General features: G+C 43.1%; 1 pseudogene; it reads left to right on the plus strand.

Annotated features, from left to right (window-relative positions):
- The first annotated feature begins 5619 nt into the window (after positions 1 to 5619).
- Positions 5620 to 6825, plus strand: LOC143686616 (keratin, type I cytoskeletal 18 pseudogene; annotated as a pseudogene).
- Positions 6826 to 7532: the final 707 nt, after the last annotated feature.

Below are 7532 nucleotides of genomic sequence, written 5' to 3' on the forward strand. Positions count from 1 at the left end.
TTGGTGTATGATTTTTGGACGTTATTTGCTTCCTGCTATAACAAATGAGGATTTATTTCCACTGCACCTGTCTCCCCTCCCCTGTCCAATCCTCCCAATATAGTAATTTCATTTTTTGTTAAATGCTGTTGCATTATTATGAGTAAATAAATATTAACCGTAAAAGGAAGTGGTGTGTTTTTATTATGTTTAATTTCTTATATTGTCTTTCTTTATCACATCTTCCTTTTGTCTCCCCACCCCCAAGTTGTGCCATGAACTTAGAGATCTATTTTCCAGAACCCTTCTTTCCGCTCTCATCTGGACCCTAGGACTCACCTTAATTATTCTCTTGGATCCTCTGTTTCCTTGCTCCCACATCTGTTTTCCTGGTTTGGTCCCTCATTTTACCTTAGCACATTCTTAAAGAACTTCCTAAAATAAGGTGTGTTGGAGGCAAAGTTTTTTTTTGAAAATTGATTCCCTTAGAATTTTGAGGTATTGCTCTCTGGCATAAAGTTTAACTGTTAAGAAATCTAATGTCATCCTGATTCTAGTTATTTTCATGGTAATTTTAAAAAAATCTTTTACTTTGGAGGCTTTAAGATCCATTCTTTATTCTTAGTGCCACAGGATTTTATAATGATGTGCCTTTGTGTATGTGTGTTTGCCTTTCTGGTTCTAGGTACTCAATGGATCTTTCAACCTGGAAATAACAGCTGTGGGAATGATCTTGAACTATTTCATCCCCTCGAGTTTCTATGTCCTCACTTTCCAGAACTCCTAAATCAGTAATTAGATTTCAGATCTCCTGAATTGATCCTCATTGTCTCTCATTTTCTTCCTTCCATATTATCTGTCTCTATGTGTTTTTGTTTCGCTTTCTGACTTTATCTTCTGACCTTTCTCGTGAATTTTCATTTTTTTCACTAACAATTTCCTTAGATTCTTCTTCAAACATTTTTGTTTGTTCCATTCTCATGAAGTACTTTTCTTATTTTAATGCAGTATCTTCTTTACTCTCTTTTAAGATAACAATTATAGATTTTTAAGTTAAAGTATCATTTTTTCTTGTTTATATTTTTTCTTTGTCATGTTGGAGATTCTCTGAAATAATCTGGTGATTCTTGGCTGATCAGTGAAAAGCATGAGGCGGGGTAAGGCGGATAGGATTTTGTGTGAGTGGGAAGGGGGCATTGTATGGTTGGCAAGCTTTGCTTTGTGTAAGCAGGCAAAATACTTTTGCTGAGCTGAAGATAATACCAGAATAAGGTAGTCGTTTGTTTTGTTTTGTTTTAATGGGATTGTTTGATATTTTTTCAGAGAAGAAACCTCTATTTTTTGACTAGGGTGGGGATGGGCTAATGGTTACCTACTCATTAGTATTTTGTGAGGCTTCCTATACAAACTTTCAATTAATCCCTATGTTTTCAGCCCTGAATTTCACTTTTGCTTTTCCCTCTACTTGGAGTCTCTGAGTTCTGAGTCTCTGCTGGGTTCTTTCAGGGCAAATTGGTTCTTTTCATGTTTGTAGTCCCCCTTGGAACATGCTCTCCTGGGGCTTTCTTGCCTTGCTACATCAATTATCACTTTCATTTGCTTCCCACAATCTACATTTTTGTTGAAAATCACTCATTCATGATGAGCCCTCCACAGTCCTATTTTCTGTCTTTTTCTTTGTACAGACATATTTTGCTTTTATTCCTTTATTATAAATCTAGGGGAATCTAAAAAGAGAAGATGCAAATATGTATGTTCAGTTTACCATCTTCAACTGGTAGGGTTGGCAGGGCTATTTCTAATAATTTCCTTTGGACGTGTAGACATATTAACACAAAAGAGATTGCACTTATTTAGTTAAGTTCTCTCCTAATAGGTTAGGTGTGGAGGAGTTGCAGCGAGCAGAAATCCAGTTTGCATTCTGTTAGATAGTGAAATGAATCCAATGAAACAAGTTTACTGCACTTGGTTGTACTTGGATTTACCTTGTTATCTCTATATTCCAGGGTTAGTGATAAAGAAGGCTTAGCATGTCTGGAATTCTCTGGAACTTTAAGACTAGGTTGAATCTCATGACTGGAGCCAGGACCTGACTTACTGTTCCACTTTCCAGGCTTCCCTTTTTTGCTTCCTCATGCTCCCTTTGTACCGTGCACCTATTTGTTAGGTATCTTGTGGCCAGGAGCAATGTCTAATTCATTTTTGTTTCTGTCACACTAAACACTGCCTACCACACAGTGGGCAGTGAATGGAAAAGTTCACACTTGGTGTTGTTAGTTTACATATCTGTTCTCTTCCTATAAGAATGTAAGTAACTCAAGGGCAGGAATCAAGCCTTATTCATCTTTTGCAACCCTATTGCCTAATATTTGTTGAATGAATTAATAAGACTGTAAACAAGAACAAGAACATCAGAAGGCCTTTAACAAGGAACCATCCTTTTTGTGACTCCTGGTTATTTAGGAGACAAAACTAGTTTTGTGGCCATGGCTTCTAAGACTAAGAAAAAAGATTGAGCAAAGCCCAGCTTAATCAGCCCCCTCTGTCCAAATGTGCACATATTCAGGCCTGGCCCTGAAATCATGTATTCCCGGTCTGAAAAGTGGTATTCCCCCTTCCCGATTTGAGACAGATCTTAAAGAGTGGCATCCACTCCCAGGGCCAGCAATATCACCTGTACCCATTGGAAAATGTGTTCTTGGTCTCTCTAGCAGTTGATTAAATTCCAGTTCTGTATGGTGCCTGGAGCTTGCTTCAGGTGAGAAAGGGGAGTACCTGGACCCCTCTTGAGAGCTCACCAACCACTGCAGGACCCACTACACAGTCCTTATTGAACTCACACTTCATGTAACTCCACCAAGTCTACAGGTCATGCCACGACCTCGTATGGGGCATCCTCTTAAATGCCATAGTAGACTTCCACCTTCTTCCCTCAGGGCCAGCCTTGTAGCCCCTCCTGCAGGTTTCAGAGGCCTATGTGTCCTCCATGCCTTGCCATGTTCTTTGCACCATGGAATGTTGATGATGATAAAAATATTCCTTTAATGAGAACTTACCAATGTGTCAAATACCATTCTAAGTATGATTCAAACAACATTTCATTTAATCCCCTTAACCTAATGAGTTCAGTGTTATTGAAGAATGAAGCCTCTGAAAAGTTGGACAGCTTTTCTCATGGTCATAGGACAAGTTAAGTCTCAAACTCAGGAGTTTTAGGAGTGTCCAAAATCCATGTTCTAACAACATGTCCATTGTGGTTTCCTGGGAAGCAGACTCTGAGATGGAGGTTTATACACAGGAGATTTATAAGGGAATGTTCTTGAGATCAGTGCCTATGGAAGGGACAGGAAAGAAGCAGGATTGGCAGAGGAAGAAGCTGAGAACTGATGCAGTACTAATGGAGGCCTCAGCCAGCTCTGTGGGAGCTCTGGAGCTGGGATGGCCCTTCAGAATTGTCCTGAGATAGGAGGTAGGAGCTGATTTTTCTCTCCCTACATTGACTATTCAATGGATGCAGACTTCCTAGGAAGAAATAGTGATCTTGGAAGAGGCAATTCTTTTCAGCTGAGGCGATTTCATAGAGGACTGACAGCCAAATGCCAAGAGCTGTCTGTCCCAGCACTGCCAGCAGCTGTGGGAATAAGTCCCTCTGAAGGGGATTCTGGCTGGCACAGCCCAGCATCCACTGTAAGAGTTTCCTAGGCTGTCCCATCCTGGCTTGTAGAATGGATCTATTAGAGCCGGAAATTCCTAGTGTGGTCTTCCACTCCCAAGAGAGCGATATTTTCTTTCACAAATCTGCCAGCCCTGCCTGATTCCCAGCCCTGTAACTGACTTTTCTCTCTGCTGGAGCCACAGTCTCTCCATTGTAGATTCAGCTCTTGCATTTCCTGAGACCAAAGATGAAACTATTTGAGCAACTCCAGGACCTAGCCTCAGGTTTCTCCTGTGCTGGTAATCTGCTGCTGCTCTTGATCCCCAGTTGTGGACCCCTGCCTTGTCCTGAGCCCAGACCCTGCATGGGAGCCCTAGCTCTTAAATTGCACAGGTCACTGTTCCCTGTTCTTATTCTGGCAAGCTTGCCTAGAACTGCAGCTCTCATCTGTTCTGGGTCCTTCTACTTAGAGGCAATAGTGATTTAGAGCATGGGCACTTGGGCCAGACTCCTGGGACTACATCTTTACTCCACCATTTACCAGCTCACAGACCTTGACCAAGTTTGTCAAACTCTCTGTGCCTCATTTTCCTCCTTGGTAAAATAGGGGTAATAACCCTTTTTAATCATAGGAATATTGGGAAGGTTAAATGCTTACTACATGTGAAGTGTCTGGCACAAATTAAGCATCTTCTGAACTTCAGCTGCTATTATTATTATGAGGTTGGTAACTGGATTTCCTAGAAGCTTCCTACCTCTCTGGATTTCTGAGTGTGGCTTATCCCCTGCATGCCCCATCTGTAGGACATCCATAACTCTCTCTTGCTTTTGGAGGGTACCCTCGTACCTGCAGTGGGACCAAGACTGCCATTCTCTTTTGGACACTATATCATGTCTGCCAGACTAAACCTCCTCAAGGCCTGCAGTATATATGACTGAGTTGGGCCTGCTACCTCCTTCTCAGCCCTTGTGGGCTTCATTCCAGGTCTGTGTTCCTCTTTTCCAACTCTTCGGCTCTTTGAGTAGAGATGAAGAGGCTGGGTTTTAGAAGCAGTTAACTGTGATTTGAAGCCAAGACCTTCCACATTTCAGTTCTGCTGTGTGACCTATGGACAAATTAGTAAATCTTTCTAAATGTTAGTTTTTTTCATTTGTAAAATGAACACAATAATGATAAATGGCTTATTGTAAGAATCAAACATAATGTATGTAAACTTTTAACACAGTGCTTGGCACAGAGCCAGCATCCAATAAAGGCTGATTAGCTTCCCTTTAACTCCTGTCTCACCTCAATTGCAAGATAGAACTTTAGTAAGAGCTCATCAGCTTTAAATGCTCTTAAGATTCCAATGAGAGTGATGTTTAAACATATAAAGGCCAAGGGATTTAGCAATGATGCCATCATTGATGACCTTTGAAGGAAGGAGGGTGAGAACATCCATTAAGCACCAGTTATGTGCTAGATGCTTTCAATATGATGTCTCATTTAGTTTTCACAACCATACCTATGAAGAGGCATTAAAGTCTATTTTCAGGTGAACCTGAGAGAGGAAAGATAAGGTGACTAAGATCAAATACTGGTGAGGACTTTAAACCAGTTCCAAGTTCTTTCTCCTGCTCCTACTGCCTTTCCCTAAAAGTACAATTTCAATAACATAGGGTGAGAACAAGTATGTAAAAGCCAGATCAGAGGAGGCCCAGCAATTTAGAAAATAGATGAGGGTATTGATTATATGCTTGAGCATTCGAATTTCTTTCACCTGCCCTGAGCTCCCAGCAGTTGGTACTGAGAAGGTGCTGGGTATAGAGCAAAGCTGTGGTGGCCTAGCCCGTGGAGTGGGAAGCTGGGGTGGTGGCACAGTCTCCCTCTATCCTTGCTGGGCTTTCAAGAGGAGGTGGATCCTCTGTCCATGCACCTCTTGGAAAACTGATACTGGGGACAATTTACATGCTTCTCTTTCTAGGTTCATGACTCATGAATTAAGATGAGAAATCCTTGCTGTCCTTTCTGGAATAGGTCTGCTGATGTGGGCACTGGTGGCTTGGGCTCTTGAATCTCTGTGTACTGCTCTTCTAGCTCCTGGAGGCCTGGCTAGTGGGATGGCTGGGGGCCTGGCGGGAATGGAGGGCATCCAGGGTTAGAAGGAGACCATGAAGACCCTGAACGACTGCCTGGCCTCCTACCTGGACAGGGTGAGGAGTCTGGAGACTGAGAATCAGAAACTGGAGGGCAAAATTTGGGAACACCTGGAAAAGAAGGCACCCCAGGTCAGAGTCTGGGGCCATTACCTGAAGACCATTGAGGAACTGAGGGCTCAGATGTTTGAAAATTCCATGGACAATGCCCACATCCTTCTGTAGATTGATGATGCCCAACTGGCTGCTAATAACTTCAGAGTCAAGTATGAGAGTGAACTGGCCATGTGCCAGTCTGTGGCAAGTGACATCCATGGGCTCCTCAAAGTCATTGATGACACAAACATCACTCAGCTGCAGCTGGAGATGGAGATCAAGGCTCTCAAGGAGGAACTGCTCTTCATGAAGAATCAGAAAGAGGAAGTAAAGGGCCCACAAGCCCACATTGCCAGCTCTGAGCTGACCATGGAGGTGAATGCCCCCAAGTCTCAGGACTTCAGCAAGATCATGGCAGACATCTGGGCCCATGATGATGAGTTGGCTCAGAAGAACTGAGAGGAGCTGGACAAGTACTGGTTTCAGCAGATTGAAGACAGCACCACAGTGGTCACCTCTCAGTCTGCTGAGATAGAAGATACTGAGATGACACTCATGGAACTGACATGTACTCTCTAGTCCTTGGAAATTGACCTGAACTCCATGAGAAATCTGAAGGCCAACTTGGAGAACAGCCTGTGGAAGGTGGATGCCCACTACAGCCTCAGATGTAGCAGCTCAAAGGGATCCTGCTGCACCTGGAGCCAGAGCTGGCACAGAACCTGGCAGAGGGACAGAACCAGGCCCAGGAGCACGAGGCCCTGCTGCACATCAAGGTCAAGCTGAAGGCTGAGATCTCCACCTACTGCCGCCTGCTAGAAGACAGGGAGGACTTCAGTCTCAGTGGTGCCCTGGGCAGCAGCAACTTCATGCAAACCATCCACAAGACCATGACCTACAGGATCGTGGTCGACAAAGTGGTATCTGAGACCAACAACACCAGAGTTCTGAGGGATTGAGGCAGCAGACTCAGGGTGTCCTTTGGGGAACTGGTGGCCAATAAAAACTTCTGCATCTTAAAAAAAAAACAAACAAAAAGAATAACCAAACAAAAACCTTTGGGGGAAGTGGGGTGGAGTAAAGACAGGTCTAAGAAAGATGAGATTTATATAATTGCCACTGACATTTTGCTGCTGCTGTAAATCCCCTCAAAGAGAACTTGCATCTCTAATGGGATACCTTCACAGGGAGATGGGATCCAGAACGATGAATCAACTGTGGCTTCATTAGTCTCTCTCTGATATTTAGTAGCAGTTGATCCCCGACCCTCCAGAGACCAGCTCAGGCCACCAATGCCAAGAAGAGGGTGAAGCTGAGAGGGAACATCAACAGGGAAGGGGCTGGTTTTCTTCCTATATGGAGTGTATCCGTTCTCATGCATCATTACGTAATCAGTTGCTACAAGGGATAATTAATAGAAGGAGAGAAGTTAAAAAAAAAAACTAAAACCAGGTGGTAAGACAATTCAAAAGTGGGTGAAGGAAAGAGAGCCAGCATTTATGGATCATTTAAAATCCTTTCTGAGCTCAGTCATTCTGGATCCTTCTGGAATCTATGTTAAAACATCACCTCATTTAATTCTCACCAAGGCACTTTGATTATCTTCATTTAAGAGAAAAGAAACAGGGACCCAGAAAAGTTAACGATCTTGTCTGGCTGCCCAGAT

Source organism: Tamandua tetradactyla, chromosome 6, assembly GCF_023851605.1.
Source record: "Tamandua tetradactyla isolate mTamTet1 chromosome 6, mTamTet1.pri, whole genome shotgun sequence".
NCBI classification, from domain to species: Eukaryota; Metazoa; Chordata; class Mammalia; order Pilosa; family Myrmecophagidae; genus Tamandua; species Tamandua tetradactyla.